Below are 24,961 nucleotides of genomic sequence, written 5' to 3' on the forward strand. Positions count from 1 at the left end.
CCTCCTCCCATCTTCCCCTCATCAAGGATTGGACACCCAGGCCTCCTCCGTCGGAGGACCGGGGGCCACCCGCCCGTGTCTAAACGTACTGTTAGGAGGCCGGCAGTATTGTGCTCTTTTATACACGGGAGCCTCGGTGTCGATAACCGACTCAGATTTTCCTACCGTGAACAAAAAAATACATATCAGCGGGGTTAGTGGGGAGAGCGTGATCCTTCGCCAGAGCATTCCAATCCCCCGACAGCTATGCCCTCCGGGCCAGGCTCTGGGAAGATCCCAATAACCAGGGTCTGATTTTGGGAATGGACATGGAGGCGAACCTGCTTCTAAGTGACCACTCACTGCAAATAGGGGGGCCGGGAGGGGGAGGTTTCCCTTTTCAGCAGATTATACCCAACAGTGTGGGGTACAGGTCCTCCGACCGATTGGGCGTGCTTGGGCGGAGGAAGGGATATGGGGGAAAGTTTGCGCAGCTTACCCTCTCGCATGGGCTACCCACAAGCTAGATTGCGGTAGGGCACAGATGGACCCTGTCAGGGTTCACGGACCCCACCACGAGGCTCACCGGCAGTATCCCCTTCGGCCGGAGGCCCAACGTGCCGTTGAGTCAACAGTGGGAGATTTGTTAGAAACCGGGATAGTGATTGAGACCCGTTCCCGGACCAACTCCCCCGTATGGCCTGTACAAAAGCCAGATGGGTTTTGGCGGCTGCCCATAGACTATACGGCCCTGAACAAAGTCACAGACAAACTCCACGCTCCAGTAGCAAACCCCGCTCCCATTTTAAACGGCCTCCACCCAGGCCTGTCCACATTTACGGCACTGGACATCCAAAACGGGTTCTGGACCTGTCCTCTGGACGCTGGGTCCCGGGAATGTTTTGCCTTCACTGTGCGGTCCACTCAATATACCTGGACCCGGCTGCCCCACGGATTCCACCATTGCCCCATTATTTTTCACAAGAGTCTGGAAAAGGCTCTCCAACCGGCAATGGTGGATGCCCGCATGCAAACCCCCGCCTGTCTCCAGTATGTTGACGACTTTCTCATCAGAAGCCCTTCACCCTCAGATCATTTAGACGCCCTAACATGTGTCTTGGAGACGCTAATCGTCGGAGGTTTTAAACTGAATCCGACTAAGGTCCAGGTGGGGCTCCCACGGGTTATCTATCTGGGTCAGATCATCTCCCCAGAAGGGAGAACGTTAACCCACAAGAGGGTCCCAGCACTTTTACAAATGCCGCGACCGTCTCCGTCCTGCGGAGTGTAATGGGTTTGTTCAATTACTGCCTCACGTACGTAACTGACTTCACCGAATTGGCAAGTCCCATAAACAACCTCCTAAAGGGAGGGCCCCCGGGAGAGGCGAGACTGGATTGGACACCTGAGGCAGTCGAAGCTTTTGAAATGGTCAAAATCACTTTGGCTAATGCACCTGCCCTGGGTCTCCCGGACCCTGCAAAACCCTCCCATTTGTGGAATTGGGTGGGCAATCGGGCGTATAGTGCGGTGGTGGGACAATTCCGGGACGATCACATCCGGCCGGTGGGGTACTATTCCTGCCCAATACCATCCTCTATGACAGAACAGCCTCCATATCTGGCCGCCACCGACTGTGCGGCACCGGCTGTAGAAGCAAGAGAGCCCATGGTAGGTCCCGGTAAAGTTATCCGACACACCCGTCACAGCCTCGTTAAACTCCTCACAGGCAGCGTAAAAACAACTTCCAATCAGAGGCGTGCGAGATGGGAGGCGTGTTTGTTCGGTAAGGGGATCCGGATCGAGGTGATAACTGACCCTCGAACGAACCCGGCGTCTTTCCTGATTGATGAAGGGACTCCTCATGATTCACGACTATTTTACGCTACGAGAGTCAGGGACCTCTCCTTACGGAACCCATAGTCCGGGCCTGTTTAGAAATGTCTGTAGACGGGTCCAGCTTTTACCACGAGGGCCGACGGGTCAACGGATGGGCCGTGGTGGGTCCGTCAGGACAGACTCTTGCTCAAGGGGCCTTGGGAACGGAGGAGGGGGGCAACTGGCAGAGATCACCGCGCTCACCAAAGCCCTCCAATTGGCGGAAGGGACAACGGCGAACATATACACTGACAGCCAGGATGCTTACTCTGTTGTCCATGATTACTCGCGTCTCTGGCAGCGACGAGGCTGTTTGACTACCTTAGGCCACTCAATTAAGCACGGCCCCTGCGATCGCCGAGCTTATTCGGGCAGCGAGTGGTCCCACCTTGGGGGCTGTCATTAAGATTCGGGCCCATCAGACGGAGGAGACCCCGGAAATCAGAGGGATCCGGGCTGCGGACTTGGCCGCTAAGCAGGCTGCCTTCACCCTCCCTGTGACGGCTCTTAATTCTGCAGAGGGGAAGCACAAGGGAAGGGTTCCGAAGCTAGCGAGGTAACAAGGGAGTCCCTCCTAACCGCTTACCTCTCTGAGTCCCCCGAGAATATCCACCTCTGGGTGCAAGAGGGAGCACATCAAGACGCCCAGGGGTTTTGGCGTCATGAGACCCGGTATGCGGTCCCTGGAGCCTTGAGACGAGCCCTGATACAATCCGACCATGAACCCACACACCTGGGAGGGTGCAAATTATACTACCTCATAGCTGACACCTGGTGGTGGCCCGGCCTGGCCAGGGAAATCCACGAGTCCGGACGCTTCTGTTTGCCCTGTCTCCAAACGGGAATTGGGGGTCACGTTCGAGTACGTATGGGACACGCCCGACGGCACAGCGGACCATGGACACATTTACAGATGGATTTCATTGGCCTCTCCCTCCCAGTGGCGGGTACAGCCATGTTTTTGTCATCATTGACCTTTTCACTCGCTGGGTGGAGGATTTCCCGACCAGGGGGAATACGGCCGAAGCAGCAGCAAAAATCCTAGCCATGGAGGTCATTCCTCGCTGGGGAGTGCCCGACCAGATAGATTCGGATCAGGGAACTCATTTCACCGGCAAGACAATGAAACAGGCTTTGGCTCTTTTGGGGGTCCGACAGCGGTTCCACATCCCCTGCCATCCTCAATCGTCTGGAATGGGAGAGGGAATGAACCGCACGCTAAAACAATCCATCAGTAAAATCATCCTGCAGACCGGGAAAGGGTGGAACACCGTCCTCCCCGCTAATCTTTGGCGATTACGGGCCACGCCAGCCAAAAGCACCGGCTTTACACCATTCGAACTAATGACTGGACGGGCCATGGTGTTACCCCAAGACGCACCCCCACTGGGCACAGGGGACACCTCCCAGTTCCAAAACACCCTCCTGACATACCAGCGTCTGCTCAGTGAGACCAACCAGGCTAACCATTTCCGGGTCCAGCATTTACAGGAGGCACACTATCTCTCCAGATGTCAGCGTCTCCCTCCTCAAGCTGATTGCTGCAGCATGAACGGATCGGACTGGATTGGAACAGGACGTGTGGAGGGGTTAACAGATGCGTAAGAAATCGTTAAGAATAATGCGAATCAACTCTCTTGTTTTTTTTCCAGGACCAAGGTCAGAAGATCGAGTCAATTGTTTAGGATGTTCTGTATCTCTCTCTCTGCCTTACAGTTGTAAACAATTTTACAACACCAAGTTATAGTCCAGCAATTTTATTTTAAATTCACAAGCTTTCGGAGATTTTCTCCTTCCTCAGGTAAATGTTTCAAGATCTCCTTGAAGCCTACGCATTTATACATATTGAATAATACATGGTGTTTACAGACTGCCCCTGCAACTGCCCGTTGCCAAGGCAATCACCGTGTTCAGACAGAGAGGTGTCATCTGCAGAACCCCCGAATACACATTCAACAAAAAAACAAACAGGGAAAAAAAAACAGAGAAAAAAAAAAAACACAGAGAGAGGCAGAAACATCCGGAAGGCAGAGAGAGCCAGCAAATGACCCATTATATTAAAAACAGATAACATTTGTTCGCTGGTGGGGTAACGTGTAGCGTGACATGAACCCAAGATCCCGGTTGAGGCCGTCCTCATGGGTGCGGAACTTGGCTATCAATTTCTGCTCGACGATTTTGCGTTGTCGTGTGTCTCGAAGGCCGCCTTGGAGTACGCTTACCCGAAGGTCGGTGGATGAATGTCCATGACTGCTGAAGTGTTCCCCGACTGGGAGGGAACCCTCCTGTTTGGCGATTGTTGCGCGGTGTCCGTTCATCCGTTGTCGCAGCGTCTGCATGGTCTCGCCAATGTACCATGCTCTGGGGCATCCTTTCCTGCAACGTATGAGGTAGACAACGTTGGCCGAGTCACAGGAGTATGAACCATGCACCTGGTGGGTGGTGTCATCTCGTGTGATGGTGGTATCTGTGTCGATGATCTGGCATGTCTTGCAGAGGTTACCGTGGCAGGGTTGTGTGGCGTCGTGGACGCTGTTCTCTTGAAAGCTGGGTAGTTTGCTGCGAACGATGGTCTGTTTGAGGTTGGGTGGCTGTTTAAAGGCGAGTAGTGGAGGTGTGGGGATGGCCATAGCGAGGTGTTTGTCCTCATTGATGACATGTTGAAGGCTGCGGAGAACATGGCGTAGTTTCTCCGCTCCGGGGAAGTACTGGACGACAAAGGGTACTCTGTTGGTTGCGTCCCGTGTTAGTCTCCTGAGGAGGTCTATGCGATTTTTTGCTGTGGCCCGTCGGAACTGTCGATCGATGAGTCGAGCGTCATATCCCGTTCTTACTAGGGCGTCTTTCAGCGTCTGTAGGTGTCCATCGCGTTCCTCCTCGTCTGAGCAGACCCTGTGTATTCGCAGGGCCTGTCCATAGGGGATGGCCTCTTTGACGTGGTTAGGGTGGAAGCTGGAAAAGTGGAGCATCGTGAGGTTGTCCGTGGGCTTGCGGTAGAGTGAGGTGCTGAGGTGCCCGTCTTTGATGGAGATTCGTGTGTCCAAGAAAGAAACTGATTCTGAGGAGTAGTCCATGGTGAGCTTGATGGTGGGATGGAACTTGTTGATGTTATCGTGTAGTCTCTTTAGTGATTCCTTGCCGTGGGTCCATAGAAAGAAAATGTCGTCGATGTATCTGGTGTATAGTGTTGGTTGGAGGTCCTGTGCAGTGAAGAAGTCCTGCTCGAACTTGTGCATGAAAATGTTGGCGTATTGGGGTGCGAATTTGGTCCCCATGGCTGTTCCGTGTGTTTGGGTAAAGAACTGGTTATCGAAGGTGAAGACATTGTGATCCAGGATGAAGCGGATGAGTTGTAGGATGGCTTCCGGAGATTGGCTGTTGTTGGTGTTGAGTATTGATGCTGTCGCAGCGATGCCGTCATCGTGGGGGATACTGGTGTATAGTGCCGAGACGTCCATCGTGGTGAGAAGTGTTCCTGGTTCAACTGGTCCGTGGGTACTGAGTTTTTGTAGGAAGTCTGTAGTGTCGCGACAGAAGCTGGGGGTTCCCTGTACGATGGGTTTCAGGATGCCCTCGATGTATCCAGAGAGGTTCTCACACAGGGTTCCGTTGCCTGATACGATAGGACGTCCGGGTGCCCAACCTCAAACAGACCATCGTTCGCAGCAAATTACCCAGCTTTCAAGAGAACAGCGTCCACGACACCACACAACCCTGCCACGGTAACCTCTGCAAGACATGCCAGATCATCGACACAGATACCACCATCACACGAGAGGACACCACCCACCAGGTGCATGGTTCATACTCCTGTGACTCGGCCAACGTTGTCTACCTCATACGTTGCAGGAAAGGATGCCCCAGAGCATGGTACATTGGCGAGACCATGCAGACGCTGCGACAACGGATGAACGGACACCGCGCAACAATCGCCAAACAGGAGGGTTCCCTCCCAGTCGGGGAACACTTCAGCAGTCATGGACATTCATCCACCGACCTTCGGGTAAGCGTACTCCAAGGCGGCCTTCGAGACACACGACAACGCAAAATCGTCGAGCAGAAATTGATAGCCAAGTTCCGCACCCATGAGGACGGCCTCAACCGGGATCTTGGGTTCATGTCACGCTACACGTTACCCCACCAGCGAACAAATGTTATCTGTTTTTAATATAATGGGTCATTTGCTGGCTCTCTCTGCCTTCCGGATGTTTCTGCCTCTCTCTGTGTTTTTTTTTTTCTCTGTTTTTTTTTCCCTGTTTGTTTTTTTGTTGAATGTGTATTCGGGGGTTCTGCAGATGACACCTCTCTGTCTGAACACGGTGATTGCCTTGGCAACGGGCAGTTGCAGGGGCAGTCTGTAAACACCATGTATTATTCAATATGTATAAATGCGTAGGCTTCAAGGAGATCTTGAAACATTTACCTGAGGAAGGAGAAAATCTCCGAAAGCTTGTGAATTTAAAATAAAATTGCTGGACTATAACTTGGTGTTGTAAAATTGTTTACAATTGTCAACCCCAGTCCATCACCGGCATCTCCACATCATGTCTGCCTTACAGGTACACGGGCCGGCCCCAGTACTGCCACCGCTACCGGACATATTGACTCTCCAACTATTGGTTTCCCAGGCTGGAATATTTCCCTCCTCTTCATCCTCCTCTCTGTTTCTTTCCTCTTTTCCCAGGTCTATCGGACCCCTCTTCGCCTACCCCGGCCCAGCACTGGTCCCTGAATCTGGGACACTGGCGACTTTGACACTATGAATTGGTCTGTATCAGGGATGATAGGATTGTTGGGACTGCTGGTTTATGGACGGGCAGCTACTGACTCGGAGTTAGAATGGTGCCGGGACGAGTTTGGTACACACACGTGCTATCTGGATGATAGCCGAGGTGGGTATGTGTTAGTTACGCTACTTAATGTGTGCCATCCCCAGTCCGGAGTTTAGCTTCACCCCGGAAATTCCTGTACGAATTGGACATGAGGAGCTGGTGGACATACACCAGGACAACACGACCTTTCTTCAAGTGTCTGAAGACATTAGGAACGACGTATGGAACTACATCAACACGTTTGGATATCCAATACCTCCATTGCCCGAACACCTGAGACAGTTACGAGAGCAGGTTGAACATTCCCAGCAGGTGTATTATACCATGGAACAGGGGAGCAAGGAGTTGAGGAAAGACATCATGTGGTGGGATGTCTTATGGGACTGGGGACTAAATGGACAGATTCACCCATGGATCCGACTAATTTCCCATGTTTTGGTCATGGTGCAGTTAATACTGGTCTTTATTCTGCTATGTATGGCATGTAAGAAATGTAAACGGGCTGTGGCAAAACATCTGGCTGGACAGGAGGTTAAAACAGCTGGTGTATGCGCCCCTCCCCCACCCGTGATTCAGACGATTTCAGCCGCTTGTGGGAAAAATCAAGTGTGTGGGTGAGGAGAGCAGCAGGAGATTGAATCGGGAATGGTTTTAATGTAAATAACTAATTACCCTCTTTTGATGCAGACCCGGTGCCTCGACAGGCGGCCGCCTCGACAGGATTCATGTCGGATCATATGTGACCAATAGAGGATCCCCCTGGAATAGCCAGTGGGCTGGGGAGGGGAGAGGGGGAGTAAATTAGGTTGATTATTGTACAAAACCTCAGTCACTTGCGCTCTTGCTTTTCCCTGAATAATCCAATGTCCAGGTTTGGAGGGGGGACTGTTGGACTGGAAAATAGGCTTGTGAACAGAAATCCAAAACCTCCAGCCCCTCCTCACCTAACCTGATATATATATATATATTAAAGAATGATTAGCCACTCCTATCCTCACACACAAGTAGTTAAATCGCACATGTAGCATTTAGGTAGCAGCAAAGCATGATGGGATACTTGACCATTATGGGAGCAGCTCGTAACCCACACTGTAAAAGCTGACAAAGGCAGGTTTGTTGGATTTGTGTCCACCACCTCGCTTATCTCCAGAACACACCAGGGAATGTCTATCCAAGGCCGAAGCCGACATTGTTTATCCTAACTAGCTCACTTCGGATGATTAAGGGAGGAGCGGTGGATATCTCCAATGTTACCCCAGCTCAAAAGGGAGTCAGATAGGAAGCAGCTGCTCAGGGCTTTGTGAAGACCCTTTGTGTCGTTTCAATGTCTGGGACTTGTGTTTATTGATAAAGGTCCTCCTCAGGAATGTGAGATGTTTAAAGTCATGGGACGACCCATGGTAGCACCTGACAAGTGAGTGGCAGACTATACCACCCAATGAAACCCTCTGTAGTTGCATAGACCTGTACCACATTCTACAGCAGGTGGGTGTTGCTTATTGAAAGGTATAAACATGCTTGTAGTGCTGACGTTCCTTTGAGAGTTAGTCACGAGCTTGAGGAAGCTGCCACTCTCCCTTTGTGCACAAGGTTTTCTAATAAACTTTAACTTGGTCAGCAGTTCCGTCTCCGTCTGGTTTTGCTCCAAAAATTCGAGTCTAATAAGGCTGAGGATTAATTTAATTGAGGTGTACAAATTTATGTGTGGCCGAGATAGGCTGGATAGGAAGGACCGATTTCCCTGAGCAGAGAGGTCAATAAACAAGGGGCAGGGCATAGATTTAAAGTGATTGGTGGAAGGATTATTGAGGAGCTGAGGAAAAGATTTTTCATCCAGAGGCTGGTAGGTGTCTGGAACTCACTGCCTGAAAGGGTGGTAGAGGCAGAAACCCTCAACTCATTTAAAAGGCACCCGGATATGCACCTGAAGTGCCGTGACCGACAAGGCTATGGACCAAGTGCTGGAAAGTGGGATTAGGCTGGGTGGCTCATTTTCGGTTGGCGCGGACACGATGGGATGAATGGCCTCCTTCTGTGCTGTAAATTTTCTATGATTCTATTATTCTAATTAACAGTAAGCAGGGTAGTTCAGGGATCATGAGAACACTACTGAAGAAAAGTAACTGCTGGGAACCAAGCAATGTGTCCTTGTAAACCACACATTAGGGAAGATCCAGCTCCAGTGATAAAGATGGATCACAACAGGGTATAAAAGTGAGGGGATACTGAAGTAAGGGGCAGTTGGGACTGGAGACACCGGAGATCAAGCTCAGGGAGTCCGTGGTTCGATCCAGAGGGCTGATCTCGTCTACACGGGGGATTTGCATGTTTACTCTGGTATGGGAGAGGAAAGAGAATTTGCTCATATATTTCTTAATGAGATATTAAAGTTGCTGACTCTCAGCCTTGTTAATTAATAAGACAATGCATTATTTAGAACCTTCCATCCCTAAGTCTCTCTGCTCCTCTACTTTTAAACTTTCACCATTTAGTTTACATTTCATCTCATTTTTCTTCCTCTCAAAATGCAAAACGTCACATTTCTCTGCATTAAATTTCACCTGGCCCATTTACTAACCCGTGGACGTCACAATGAAGTCTCTGACTCCTCTTCACAGTTCCCCACGCTGCCAATTTTGGCGTCATCTAGAAATCTTCACCTTGTGTCCCACATACCCAAGCTCAGATCATTCTCTATATTGTGGTTAGTAATGGTCCCAACACTGACCCTGGGGCACACCAATGTTTACATCCCTCCAGCCTGGAGAACATCCATTAACCACTACTCTCTGTTTTCTGCCCTTCACACAACTTCCTATACACAATGCCTCATTCCTTTTAATATGGTAAGTACTAATTTTATCAACAAGCCTCCTGTCCGGCATCTTACCAAACACCCTTTCACAATCAATGGACACAACATCCACTGCATTCCCTTCATCAGTGGACTTGAGTTATCTCAAATGATCCATGTTGGCTGTTCTTAATGAATAGGTTTTTCGAACAAATGTTGAAATGTTTGCTCCACCTCATCTGGTTTGATCTGTTTCAAGACGCAACAGAAAGGTCGAGTTGTCTCCTGGAGTTTAAGATAAATTAGGTTTTAAAAATTATGTTTCAGACAATGAGGGACATCTGGGCTTCGACCCGCCCATTCGGTGCCGCAACTCCCACCCCTCACACACTCCGATGAGTTGGAGGACCAACTCACCCCTCAGCCGCCCACCCCTCCAGTCAATTTCCGCTCCTCCTTTTGGTCCGGAACTCTCCTTTATCACCAGGGCGGGATTAGTGGTGAGACTGACATCCTGAGGTGCAGTTCGAAAATAAACCTTAATTGAACCCGTCAGTTGCAACATTTAATAAAACGAAATTAATAAAAGTTACCGTAAAAATATTTCGTGGAGTTCGCCAAAGTGGTGGAGCGTCTGCGCTGTGTGTTTGTGCCGATTTAAATGACACGAAGAGCTGGGGTTTCAATTTGTTTTATTTTCCTTGGTCCAAACGCGCTCTCCCTGCTTCCAATGTCTTTGTTTTTCGGCCTGGTATTATGATCATCAATGGCGGCTGCAGCTCCCGGCATGCAGCGCGGTTCAGATTGTGCCCTATCTGAATCTGTGGAGCCCATCACGCAGGCGCAGTAGTGACTCATTATCGGTCAGTGTGTCCTGAGCATGCGCGGCCAGTCGAGGCTGCGGGAGGAGCGCGTTCGGTGCAGGTCAGAGGATCGGAGCAAGAGGCTCAATAAACCCCGGGGCCCGGGTCCGGGCTCAGGCCCAGGCTCAGGCTTTACAAACCCCGAGTGCGGCCCCAGACCCGAATATAAAACAGTGAACATTATCCCCCCCTCACTACCCGCCGGGAAATGAAGGGGAAATGGGGATCGGTCAGGGAGCGTCTGTAAATGAAGGAGAAATGGGGATCGGTCAGGGAGTGTCTGTAAATGAAGGAGAAATGGTGATCGGTCAGGGAGCGTCTGTAAATGAAGGAGAAATGGTGATCGGTCAGGGAGTGTCTGTAAATGAAGGAGAAATGGTGATCGGTCAGGGAGCGTCTGTAAATGAAGGAGAAATGGTGATGGATCAGGGAGCGTCTGTAAATGAAGGACAAATGGTGATCGTTCAGGGAGCGTCTGTAAATGAAGGAGAAATGGTGATCGGTCAGGGAGCGTCTGTAAATGAAGGAGAAATGGTGATGAATCAGGGAGCGTCTGTAAATGAAGGACAAATGATGATCGGTCAGGGAGCGTCTGTAAATGAAGGAGAAATGCTGTTGGTTCAGGGAGCATCTGTAAATGAAGGAGAAATGTTGATCGGTAGGGGAGCGTCTGTCAATGAAGGAGAAATGGTGATCGGTCAGGGAGCGTCTGTAAATGAAGGAGAAATGATGATCGGTCAGGGAGCATCTGTAAATGAAGGAGAAATGCTGATGGATCAGGGAGCGTCTGTAAATGAAGGAGAACTGGTGATCGGTCAGGGAGCGTCTGTAAATGAAGGAGAAATGGTGACCGGTCAGAGAGCGTCTGTAAATGAAGGAGAAATGGTGATGGATCAGGGAGCGTCTGTAAATGAAGGACAAATGGTGATCATTCAGGGAGCGTCTGTAAATGAAGGACAAATGGTGATCGTTCAGGGAGCGTCTGTAAATGAAGGAGAAATGGTGATCGGTCAGGGAGCGTCTGTAAATGAAGGAGAAATGGTGATCGGTCAGGGAGTGTCTGTAAATGAAGGGGAAATGGTGATCGGTCAGGGAGCGTCTGTAAATGAAGGAGAAATGGTGATGGATCAGGGAGCGTCTGTAAATGAAGGACAAATGGTGATCGTTCAGGGAGCGTCTGTAAATGAAGGAGAAATGGTGATCGGTCAGGGAGCGTCTGTAAATGAAGGAGAAATGGTGATGAATCAGGGAGCGTCTGTAAATGAAGGACAAATGATGATCGGTCAGGGAGCGTCTGTAAATGAAGGAGAAATGCTGTTGGTTCAGGGAGCGTCTGTAAATGAAGGAGAAATGTTGATCGGTAGGGGAGCGTCTGTCAATGAAGGAGAAATGGTGATCGGTCAGGGAGCGTCTGTAAATGAAGGAGAAATGATGATCGGTCAGGGAGCATCTGTAAATGAAGGAGAAATGCTGATGGATCAGGGAGCGTCTGTAAATGAAGGAGAACTGGTGATCGGTCAGGGAGCGTCTGTAAATGAAGGAGAAATGCTGTTGGTTCAGAGAGCGTCTGTAAATGGTGCAGAAGTGTTCATCGGTCAGGGAGCGTCTATAAACGACAAAGAAATGGTGATCGGTCAGGGAGCGTCTGTAAATGAAGGAGAAATGGTGATCGGTCAGAGAGCAACTGTAAATGGAGGCGAAGTATTGATCGGTCAGCGAACGTCTGTAAATGAAGGACAAACGGTGATTGGTCGGGGAAGGTTTGTAATGAAGGAGAATTGATGATCGGTCAGCGAGCATCTGCAAATGAATGAGGAATGGTAATTGGTCAGGAAGCGTCTGTAAATGAATGAGGAATAGTGATCGGTCAGGGAACGTTTGTAAATGAAGGAGAAATGGTGATCGGTCAGGGAACGTCTGTAAATGAAGGTCAGGGAACGTCTGTAAATGAAGGCGAAATAGTGATCGGTCAGGGAGCGTCTGTAAATGAAGGAGAAATAGTGATCAGTCAGGGAGCGTCTGTAAATGAAGGGGAAATGGTGATCGGTCAGGGAAGGTTTTTAAATGAAGGAGAATTGATGATCGACCAGCGAGTGTCCACAAATGAATGAGGAATGTTAATCGGTCAGAGAGCGTCTGTAAATGAATGACGAATGGTGACGGTCAGGGAGCATCTGTCAATGAAGAGAAAATGTTGATCAGTCAGGGAACGTCTGTAAATGAAGAGGAAATGGTGATCGGTCAAAAAGCGTCTGCAAATGATGAAGAAATGGTGATCAGTCAGACAGCGTCAGTAAATGAAGGACAAATAGTGATCTCTATACCTTTAGTCATCCAGGGAGTTTTAGCTTTGGATGCTTTTCCTTTCCTCCTCGTGGGAACCTGTCCACTCTGTACCCAAACCAACTCCTCCTTGAAGGCCTCCCACTGTTCAATTACTGTTCTGCCTGACAATTTTTGATTCCAATCCACCTGGACAAGATCCCTTTTTAACTCACTGGAATTAGCCCTCCTCCAGTTAAGAATGTTCACATTTGACTGTCCCCTGTCCTTTTCCATAACTGTTCTAAACCGAATGAGATTATGATCACTGCTGCCCCACTGAAACATGATCCACCTGCCCCACTTCATTCTCCACACTGAGCCCACTGCTGTTCTCACACTCTCTCACACTCACACTCTCACACACACTCACTTTCTCTCACACACTCACTCTCTCTCACACACTCACTCACTCTCTCTCACACACTCACTCCCTCTCACACACTCACTCTCTCTCACACACTCACTCTTTCACTCATGGTTTCGGGCCACTGAACGATGATGTGATGGGTTTGGATTTCAGCACAGGGAGGAGGGAGATTGTGTGGGACGGGGATTTATATATTTGGAGGAACAAGAGAGGAAAGAATGTTCCATAGAAACTAGAATTGTCTGTTCTGAATTTCTATCCTGTACTTACAGTAATGATTTTTCTGAACTCCTTTTGCAGGGTATTAGAAGGAGAGAATTTGGAGAGGAAAACTCAAATCAAAAATCACGTCCAATCTGACAGAGTCACTCGATTCATCAGAACCTGAATATCATCGGCCTTTGAATGTGGAAGGAGAAATGTTTGTCTGTTCTGTCTGTGGGAGAAGATTTCAAACATCAGTGTGAGTGGAAAAGCACCGAGACACACACACCCGAGTGAGAGTGTTCCAGTGCACTGACTGTGGAAAGAGCTTTAACCAGTTACACAGCCAGAAAAAACATCACACCGTTCACAGCGGGGAGAAATCGTCCACGTGTTCTGTGTGTGGACGAGGCTTCAACTGATCGTCCAACCTGGAGAGACACAAGGACACCCGGACCACGGAGAAACCGTGGAAATGTGGGGACTGTGGGAAGGGATTCAATTACCCTTCAGAGCTGGAAACTCATCGACGCAGTCACACTGGGGAGAGGCCGTTCACCTGCTCCGTGTGTGGGAAGGGATTTACTCGGTCATCACACATGCTGAAACACCAGCGAGTTCACACTGAGGAGAGGCCGTTCTCCTGCTCCATGTGTGGGAAGGGATTTACTCAGTCTTCCAACCTGCTGACACACCAGCTTGTTCACTCCGATGAGAGACCTTTTAAATGCTCTCACTGTGAGAAGAGCTTTAAAAGCAGAAAGGAACTGTTGAGACATCAACGCAGTGACACTGGGGAGAGGCCGTTCACCTGCTCTGTGTGTGGGAAGAGATTCACTCAGTCTTCCACCCTGCTGAGACACCAGCAAGTTCACTCCGATGAGAGAAGTTTTAAATGTTCTGACTGTGAGAAGAGGTTTAAAAGCAAAATTAATCTGCTGACACACCAACGCACTCACACTGGGGAGAGGCCGTTCACCTGCTCTGTGTGCAAGAAGAGATTTACTCGGTCATCCCACCTGCTGAGACACCAGTGAGTTCACACTGATAAGAGACCTATTAAAGTTCCGACTGTGGGAAGAGGTTTAAAAGCAAAAGGAATCTGCTGACACACCAACGCACTCACACTGGGGAGAGGCCGTTCACCTGCTCCGTGTGAGGGAAGGGATTCACTATTTCATTCAAACTGCTGACACACCAACTTGTTCACACTGGGGAGAGACCTTTTTAATGTTCTGACTGTGAGAAGACCTGTAAAAGCAGATACCAACTATGGAGACATCGACGCATTCACACTGGGGAGAGGCCGTTCACCTGCTCCATGTGCAGGAAGAGATTTACTCGGTCATCACACCTTCTATCACACCAGCGAGTTCACTCTGATAAGAGACCTTTAAAATGTTCTGACTGTGGGAAGAGATATAAAAACAACAGGAATCTACTGAGACACCAACGTACTCACCCTGGGGAGAGACTTTTTAAATGTTCTCACTGTGAGAAGGGCTTTAAAAGCACAAATGAACTGCTGACACATCAACTCATGCCCATTGGGGAGAGACTGTTCACCTGCTCCGTGTGTGGGAAGGGATTCACTCAGTCATCACACGTGCTGAGACTCCAGCGAGTTCACATATGACTGCAGGGGTTGGATTGTGCTGTTAATCCCATCCAGGACTGAACCATGTTCATTCTGACAGTTGAGGTTTGTTTCTGCTGATGTTAATAACCCCTATAACTGGGCTGGAGTTTAATATTCTGGATATCTGTTAAATAAATCAGCTTCATTTTTAACACTTTATTGTAGATTTTGGTCTTTCCCACCTGAGTGTTTCGCATCACCTGACTGGAGCTCAGAAAGGACAATCTGGGGGGAGGATCGTCCGGAGGGAACAGAACTTCAGCCTGGACACAGTCCGTCAGGGTCACACTGAGAGGGGCAAACGGCACTTTGGTCTTTATCGTCTCTCTTCACTGACAGCAAAATCTCCGTGTGGGTTAATCTTGAGGCGTGTAAGAAATGTGCCCCAGCCGCTCTCTTCCATGGTTCAGAGCTTCTCGGAACGGAACAGAAGCCTCCTGTACAACGGTGTTTAGAGACAGGAAGAACAATGTGTAATGATTAACCCATTAACAGATAGAATTTAGTATAATTATAATCAATAGTAGAAGTAGAACAAAATGTACTGTGAATCTATGTATCTATAAATGTAAACTGTACTGTGTATTAATATAGAATGAACCATGTAACGTGTGTTCAATAAGAAAGTGCTGGTGGGCCGAGAAGGATGCATGATGGTTATTATAGTCAAGTTTGCAGTTAAAACTAAAAGGATGCTGACAACAGTAAAGTGGGAATGAACAGACCTAAGGGAGGAATGTGCTGTAATAGCATAATGTCTAAAAGACATGTAGATAAAGGGACTGAAGGTTCATTAAATCAAGGAGTCACTCAGGCTCAGGCCTCTCTATCTCGAGCCTCCACAAGCTCGTGAGCAGAAGTCTGTTTATACAAACGGTTCTGTGAAGACTCGCAATGTAAACTCTAAATAAGGTTCTGTTAAGTCTGTAACAACAAGGCACGGATGGGACCAGGAGTTATGCTTGGAATGTAACTTCTGAAGGTTGAGAGACATGAATAATGGTCAGGCTGAGAGATGTGGATGTGAGAGTGAACTGCTCATAAACTGAAAAAGGGAATAAGAAGAGACCTCAAAAGCTGAGGAAGGCGCACAAGATTCTGGCAAGGAAGAAGAGAACTTTTCAGTCAACAGATCACAGCAAGAGAGAGAGAGAGAGAGAGACCGCACTGTCGTCACTTGGAGGGATAGAGAGAGAGAGAGAGAGAGACCGCACCGTAGTCACTTGGAGGGAGAGAGAGAGAGAGAGAGACCGCACCGTTGTCACTTGGAGGGACAGAGAGAGAGAGAGAGAGAGAGACCGCACCGTAGTCACTTGGAGGGACAGAGAGAGAGAGAGAGAGAGACCGCACCGTAGTCACTTGGAGGGACAGAGAGAGAGAGAGACCGCACCGTAGTCACTTGGAGGGACAGAGAGAGAGAGAGAGAGACCGCACCGTAGTCACTTGGAGGGACAGAGAGAGAGAGAGAGAGAGACCGCACCGTAGTCACTTGGAGGGACAGAGAGAGAGAGAGAGACCGCACCGTAGTCACTTGGAGGGATAGAGAGAGAGAGAGAGACCGCACTGTAGTCACTTGGAGGGATAGAGAGAGAGAGAGAGAGAGAGACCGCACCGTAGTCACTTGGAGGGATAGAGAGAGAGAGAGACCGCACTGTAGTCACTTGGAGGGACAGAGAGAGAGAGAGAGAGACCGCACCGTAGACACTTGGAGGGATAGAGAGAGAGAGAGAGAGAGACTGCACCATAGTCACTTGGAGGGACAGAGAGAGAGAGAGAGAGACCGCACCGTAGACACTTGGAGGGATAGAGAGAGAGAGAGAGAGAGACTGCACCATAGTCACTTGGAGGGACAGAGAGAGAGACCGCACCGTAGTCACTTGGAGGGACAGAGAGAGAGAGAGAGAGACCGCACCGTAGACACTTGGAGGGATAGAGAGAGAGAGAGAGAGAGACCGCACCGTAGTCACTTGGAGGGACAGAGAGAGAGAGAGAGAGACCGCACCGTAGTCACTTGGAGGGATAGAGAGAGAGAGAGAGAGAGACTGCACCATAGTCACTTGGAGGGACAGAGAGAGAGAGACCGCACCGTAGTCACTTGGAGGGATAGAGAGAGAGAGAGAGAGACCGCACCGTAGTCACTTGGAGGGATAGAGAGAGAGAGAGAGAGACCGCACCGTAGTCACTTGGAGGGACACTCCCGAGGTTTCAAGGAACACTCACTTTTTCTCTTTGTTCAGTATCACCTTTTTGCACTAATTGTGATGTGATTAATAAATCGGTTTTGCCTTTAACCGTAATACCAGTACCAGTGGTGATCTTGTTGTTGTCAGGAACCAGTCCTTCGATTGGATTAGATTATAATCCTGAAAATAGTGGTTTAAATCCTACAATTGGCGACCACGAAGGGACTATTTCTGACAACAGCTAAAACCTGGTGGGGGATAGTTACATAATATAAATTGATTATTTCTCCAGTAAAATGCAGTGAGTGGGGGATAGTTACATAATATAAATTGATTATTTCTCCAGTAAAATGCAGTGAGTGGAGGATAGTTACATAATATAAATTGATTATTTCTCTAGTAAAATGCAGTGAGTGGAGGATAGTTACATAATATAAATTGATTATTTCTCTAGTAAAATGCAGTGAGTGGGGGATAGTTACATAATATAAATTGATTATTTCCCCATTAAAATGCAGTGAGCGGAGTGCACACCCACCACGGGTGGCCTCATAAAATGAGGACAATCAGTTCTTCTTTCCTTGGTGAGAGGTTTCTTTAATCTGGGGATTTAGTTCAGTGATAGAGCGCATGTTTTCCATGTGTTGAGGTCCTGGGTTCAACTCTCAGCATCTTCCAAAATAATTTTTCACCTGAATTACCCACGGAAAGTTGAATGACGCTTTCTAAGCTCAGCGAGTTCCAACTTCTGAGGCTCCACAAGCATTAAATTGTCCCGGAGCGGGACTTCATCTCACGGTCCCCTCAACAGCTCAACTCAAAGCAGCCGCCGACTGAGGGGAATGTGTGACGGTGCAATATCGAGCGAGCAGTCCCAGCTCTTGTTCCTGTTTGACGCTCTGTCATTCTTCCATCTCACTTTATGATTCAGAGGTTGGATTTCAGCCTTGTCACTGACCATTAGCGATTGTATTTTTTTATTTCCGCAGACTTTTATTTGGAAAGTTCAAAGTAAAGAGGAGCAGAAACCCCGTGAACTGAAGCAGAGGTTGAACATTGTGAACACGCGGGACCGCTGGGCATCTCGATGTCCTGGAGAGACGGAGCAGAAAGCTCACGGCTTCACTTCTAAAGTGTCTGCTTGTTTATTTCTCAGGTTCCTTTTGCCCCGTGGGGATGTCGCTCAGTGGAAGAGCGCATGCTTTGCATGTATGAGGTCCCGGGTTCAATCCCCGGCATCTCCAAACAAGTTAAATTTAAAATTTTGGATTCAACTGTGAGAATATCATCTGAGACTCGCCTCACATTTACACACAAGGAGAGACAAGAGTTTCTTCACCTCGCGAAAAACCGAACGCTCCGCACAGAATATAATTCAATGGGAGAGCGCCCACGGTGTTTCAATGGCTCCCATCTCATGGTTGAACAGCTTGCCCAGTGATGGATTATTTCCAGTTTCACAGATTGGGGGGAAGCAGCGGACCGGCGTTCCGACCACAAAGAGGGAAGAATAGTCTGGATGTTGGGAGCTTCTTCTTTTCCCAGAGAGGAGTGAGCATCTGGAATGTATTCCCGGCTGGTGCGGTGGGTGCTGACCCTCTCTGGTGCGGTGGGAGCTGACCCTCTCTGGTGCGGTGGGTGCTGACTCTGTCTGGTGCGGTGGGTGCTGACTCTCTCTGGTGCGGTGGGTGCTGACTCTCTCTGGTGCGGTGGGTGCTGACTCTGTCTGGTGCGGTGGGTGCTGACCCTCTCTGGTGCGGTGGGTGCTGACTCTCTCTGGTGCGGTGGGTGCTGACTCTGTCTGGTGCGGTGGGTGCTGACCCTCTCTGGTGCGGTGGGTGCTGACCCTCTCTGGTGCGGTGGGAGCTGACCCTCTCTGGTGCGGTGGGTGCTGACTCTGTCTGGTGCGGTGGGTGCTGACTCTCTCTGGTGCGGTGGGTGCTGACTCTCTCTGGTGCGGTGGGTGCTGACTCTGTCTGGTGCGGTGGGTGCTGACCCTCTCTGGTGCGGTGGGTGCTGACTCTCTCTGGTGCGGTGGGTGCTGACTCTCTCTGGTGCGGTGGGTGCTGACTCTCTCTGGTGCGGTGGGTGCTGACTCTGACTCTCTCTGGTGCGGTGGGTGCTGACTCTGACTCTCTCTGGTGCGGTGGGTGCTGACCCTCTCTGGTGCGGTGGGTGCTGACTCTCTCTGGTGCGGTGGGTGCTGACTCTCTCTGGTGCGGTGGGTGCTGACTCTCTCTGGTGCGGTGGGTGCTGACTCTGACTCTCTCTGGTGCGGTGGGCGCTGACTCTGACTCTCTCTGGTGCGGTGGGCGCTGACTCTGACGCTCTTTGGTGTGGTAAGTGCTGACTCTCTCCCTGCCTTCTCGAGGGATCTGGACCGGTTCTTGACTGGGGCAGAGATCGCATCATATGGAAGGTGAGTGGTTTTACAGTTAACCTACGCATGGTCAGTGTGATCCACTGGACTCGATTCGATAGCCTGAGGGAGTCGGGGAGGAATTTCCCAGAATTTCCCCTCCTTATTGGCCCTGGATTTTTTTCTGGTTTGTAACCGCTCCCAGGAGATTCCATGTTCCCGGTGGGTGGGGCTGGTGGTGTGTGTAGGAAGTGTCCAGTCACGATGCTCCAGGCATGTGGGGCAGGATTGATGAACGAGCTGGTCATTTCCTGCCCGTCATGTCCGTCTGTAACACCAGATCGTCAAGGTGTTTTTAGTGAAGTGATCTTTAAACACAAAACCCTCACCTGGGACAAGTCCTGTGTCCGTCTATAGTGAAATGAGACTCAATGCTGTCTGGGCCTCACCTTGTCCTCCTCCTTTTACATTATTGTATTGTCCGTTTGGTTAAGATGAAAATAAAAATTATCCGCTCTGGGCTCCTCCAGTCTCTCTCTTCCTAAACTGACTGACTGTCAGATAATAGTAACTGGTGTCCTCTCCATCCTGTTCTCAGCACCCAGACACGACTAGTTACTGAATAAATTCAACACTCACAGACAGTCCAGTGTCAGACAGTTACAGACGGTTTCTCTCCACCTTTCCTAACAGGACTGGCGAATGATGAATGCCCCGTCAGACCGGCTGATATACAGTAAAAGGGACAGTGACCGTCTCACCAATAGCACCGGAGGTCTGTTCACAGACACAGAATCAGTCTTTCCCTTTCTATCAGTGTGTCTATATTACGCTCAGTAACAGTATCCCGCCTCCTTGTACAGCACTGGGGAGAGAGAAAGACAGACAGACAGAGAGAGACACACAGACAAACAGACACAGTATCAGTCTCACACTTCCCATCAGTGTGTCCGTTTCACACTCAGTAACAATATTCCACCTTCATGTACAGCGCTAGAGAGAGATAAAAACAGACAGGCACAGTATCAGAATTACACTTCCTATCAGTGTCTCTGTATCACTCTCAGTAACAGTATCTCAACTTCATATGCTGTACAAAAGAGAGAGAGAGAAACTGACCTGTAATGTCCCATTTTCACAGAGTAACAAATTGGAAAATATTCCATTCCAATTGCTATTCCAAGATGGAGAGACAGAAGATGCAGTCTCATCTCTCACTGATATTATTTCAGAGACAGACACATTATTAATCCCACTCTCAGGGACAGTGTCACACATTTAACTCTCTCTTGCCTGTTGTCCCCTCTGCAATCTTGCAGCTCAGGGCCGTTCTGTATTACTCTCAGTGACCGAGTGTTTCACTCCGATTGAAATAAACTGGGACTGTTGCTGCCTGATATTAATCCTACACGGTCCCAGCAAATACACCGACTCCCACTTTCCTCCCCCGTTTCTCCAGGATTGGTTTGAGGAATCCTCCCTCCAGTTTCGGAGTCAAACGTGACTTTATCAGTAAGGGAGCCAAGAATGAACAGAACCCATTGGCTCATTCCACAGCCGCTCACTTTATCTCTGAAAGACTCTTTACCATCAAAAGAGCCCGAGAGAAACAGCAGGGATGGAAACCTCGAGTTTAATAGTTGGAGATTGTAAAGTCAGTCTGGATTCCAGCGTTCGGCACTGGTGGAATCCCATCTGTTTCCCATTCTGGTGCCTGTTCCTGCACTGCCTGTGGAGCCCATTCCCTCTGACCTTTCCCCCAGACCCACTTCCTTTGCTCAGACAGGCGGGAATGGAGAGATCACGGCCCCCGGGGGAAGGGAGCAAAGAGCAGCCTCGTTACAGCAGCTCATCGCTCCGGGACCGTGTCCGCAGATGGGCTCAGAGATCGGCATTGAGTCCGGGGGAAGGGCAGGGGGAGTCCGGGGGCTGTTTGTAAGAGGCGGAGTGGATCAGGAACTGGTCCCGGAACATGGAGTGAGAGGGGGGAAGGGAGAGGTCATTCTCGGGCTGGGTGTGGACAGGGTGTGTCCAGGGGAAGGGAGAGAGAATGGGAAGAACCTGCTATTAAAACCATTGCTGCTTTCACTCCCCAAACCAGGAGTGAATGGTCCTGGTTTAGTTCCAGTCTCACCCTGTTTATTGTTATTGGACAGTGAAGAGTGGAAACAGAGCCGGACAGTAAGGATGTGGGGAGTTATACAAAGAGCATCTATTGCAGGCATCAGGTGAGAAGTGTGAAGGACACAATTTAAACAGCGGCTGTTTAGTTTCGGTTGAACGGTTAGTCCCATGGGAGAGGGGATTAGAAACCTGACCTGGACAAAGGTCCCTGCCCCATCGGGTAGTCCCATTCATGGATCAGTGCAGGGGTTGGGTTGTGTCTGGATGTCACTAAATTGTTGTAAAATAGCCCAACACACCTGGTGTGCAGAAGCTGAGTGCTGCAGTGGAGTCAGACACTGACACTGTTTGTATCACTGGTTTTCATTTGTGGATATTCAAAATGATCATTAGCAGAGATATTAAACTGATCTCTATTCTATTTTCAACCTCACCGTTTCTTGGGTTACAAGAGATCATTTTTCTTCCTACAGGCGAATCCTTGAATGATCCAGAATGAATGTGATGTTTCCTCCACCCGAGGCACAAGGAGGAGTGCAGCCAGCTCCTCACACACAGGAGGTACATTATCACCCACAGAGCACAGAGACACAGACAGGTCATCAGTTCCACAGTCTCAGACAGTAGAAGTAGTCAGTCCCACACTGATCCCAAGTTCCAGAGACACACTTTCAATCCAACATTCAAACAGAGCGGGTGAGGCAGACACTGTTCCATTTGCCCCGAACTCAGTCCCGCTGACAGGTCGATACAAAAATCCCAGTCCAAAATCACACTCTCAGATTGAAAGGCACTGTGTCAATCTCACAATAGGGCAACACAGCTACGAATTAAATACCAGAGAGAAATCACACATGGTACCCGATTGAAAGGGACAGAATGAATCCCAATAATGTACCTGAGATTCCAATTGAATACTAGCCCAGAACTCTCTCACACATGACTTTAATACATGAAATATCCATTCGAAAAGTGAACCATTTGCTACAAATTGCAAACAAATCCAAACCTCACGTACAGTATCGATTGAGAAATACTGAAAGATAGTAAACCTGAGAAACAAATTAGATACCTGTTCAGAATGCACTCGTTGAATGAAATTTAAAGATACAGTATCAATTCTATTAGTGCAGACTGAGGTACACATTATATACCAGTCCAAAAATCTCATACAATATTAGACTGAAAGATACAGTATCAATTCCATTTCTACAGACTGATCTACACATTACAAACCAATTCAAAAATGTCACCTTATCAGTTTGAAAGATTCATTATCATCCACAATCGTACTCACAGAGATGCAGATTTAATAGTGGTCCAAAAAGCACACAAATTATCTGATTAAAACCTCCAACATTAAATCCTAAAGTTCGTCCATATTTACAAATTAAATAAGGAGTAAAACTCTTCAAACATTAAGATATTAAAGCTGAAGTATTGAACGCAATAATGTAATCTGAGAGAATAATTATGTACAGATACAGAATGAAACTCACATTCAGATACAGTACCAGAGACACACAAACACAGAATGAATCCAACACTCACAGATACAGAAGGAATCCCAAACTCACATACAGTACTAGAGACTGACAGACACAGAGTTAATCCCACACTCTCATCAAGTACCAGGGACTGATAGGTACAGTATGAATCCCACACTAACATGCAGTATGAGTAACTGCATATTTAGGATGAATTCAACTCCCACATACAGTACTGGGGACTGTATATACAGAATGAGTCCCACACTCACATGGAGAAACAGAGACTGACAGATACCGAAAGAATCCCACACTAACACACAGTATGAGAGACTGCCTATAAAGAATGAATCACAAACTCTCACACACACTGCTGACAAGACAGAGAATGAATCCCAAACTCACACACAGTATCAGTGAGTGACAGATGCAGAATGAATCCCACACTAACATACAGTACCAGAGACTGACAGATACAGAATGAATCCCACACTCACATACAGTACCAGAGACTGAGAGATACAGAATGAATCCCACTAAACTATCAGGGAATAAGCACAGACCAGGGATCAGGGCCTTCACCCAGTAAACAATCAGGGAATCAGCACAGACCAGGGCCTTGACCCAGTAAACTATCAGAGAATCAGCACAGACCAGGGATCAGGGCCTTGACCCAGTAAACTATCAGAGAGTCAGCACAGACCAGGGATCAGGGCCTTTACCCAGTAAACTATCAGGGAATCAGCACAGACCAGGGATCAGGGCCTTGACCCAGTAAACTATCAGGGAATCAGCACAGACCAGGGATCAGGGCCTTTACCCAGTAAACTATCAGGGAATCAGCACAGACCAGGGATCAGGGCCTTTACCCAGTAAACTATCAGGGAATCAGCACAGACCAGGGATCAGGGCCTTTCACCTGTCGGAGAGAACATTGTATCACAGATCGCTTGTGATAAACCTACACATTCTGATTTACAGCCGTGCAGAACAGATGTTTGTAGCTGCGATGGCCGAGTGGTTAAGGCGTTGGACTCGGAATCCCCTGCGGATTTCCTGCGTCCGTTCGAATCCTCCTCGCAGCGCTACTTCTTAAAGTTATGTTTACTGCTCAAATAACGATGAACTGGAGTTGACGAACCGCATTCCCTCTCTCAGAGAGACTCACCAGCGCGGCTCATGCTTTTAATTCGGAGCCCAATGGTCTCTTGCAAAATTGCAAGACACGTGAAGGAATCTCTCCCAAGCTCCATCTTAAATTCTGCCCGTTCGCAGAACTTGACATTGATACTATTTCTTCCTATACTTTGATCCCACCTTGTCTCTGTCTCTTGACTCTCTGTGTTTTTCCCTCATGGACTTCTCAGGCTTCGTTGAACGGCCACGGATGATCGAACCTGGAACACTGGCAGTGAAGGGTAAAGATGGAAAGACTGAGACGGGGGGAGTGGCGAGAGGGTGGATTTGGAATTCCTGAGCGACCGCACTGCGCATTTTCCAGATCTGCTTGGAGCACCAATCCCTTCAATTCATCACTTACAGACAATTCGATTCGCGGTTTCTTTTCCCTGAGCTTGGCGAGATCTTAAAAATTGAAAGCGACCAATATCAGAGCGAACCTCGTCACCGACATGATCACAGATACAGAGCGGCCACACTCTGCTTCAGTGAGGGGAAAACCCAGAGCGGTTTCAAGGTTGAATGTAATTGGAAGCAAAGCTCGTTCAATGAAAGTGCAGGTCATTGAGGTGCCTTTAAAGTCCTGATTGTTTGAACTGAATTTCTTTCAAAAGCGCTTGAGATTCAGGTGGAGTGATTTGGGGACTCCTTTTCCCTCTTCGCAAAACTTTGAACCGCAGATCAAGATCAAAAGTCCAGGGCTAAATTAGGGTTTCTCCAGGGTATGAAACATCGAATCAAGAATTAT

At 48.7% G+C, this 24,961-nt stretch overlaps 1 long non-coding RNA gene and 1 other non-coding gene across 2 annotated transcripts in view; both read left to right on the plus strand.

The window, feature by feature from the left end:
• LOC137310834 (uncharacterized) overlaps positions 1-24,961 on the plus strand; it is a 227,062-nt gene that overhangs the window by 170,866 nt on the left and 31,235 nt on the right. The gene's annotated exons all lie outside the window — the stretch shown is intronic.
• trnaa-ugc (transfer RNA alanine (anticodon UGC)) lies at positions 18,237-18,308 on the plus strand. Its single transcript has one exon. It is a non-coding gene; the product is annotated as a tRNA-Ala (tRNA).

Source organism: Heptranchias perlo, unplaced genomic scaffold (genome assembly GCF_035084215.1).
Source record: "Heptranchias perlo isolate sHepPer1 unplaced genomic scaffold, sHepPer1.hap1 HAP1_SCAFFOLD_282, whole genome shotgun sequence".
Lineage (NCBI taxonomy): Eukaryota > Metazoa > Chordata > Chondrichthyes > Hexanchiformes > Hexanchidae > Heptranchias > Heptranchias perlo.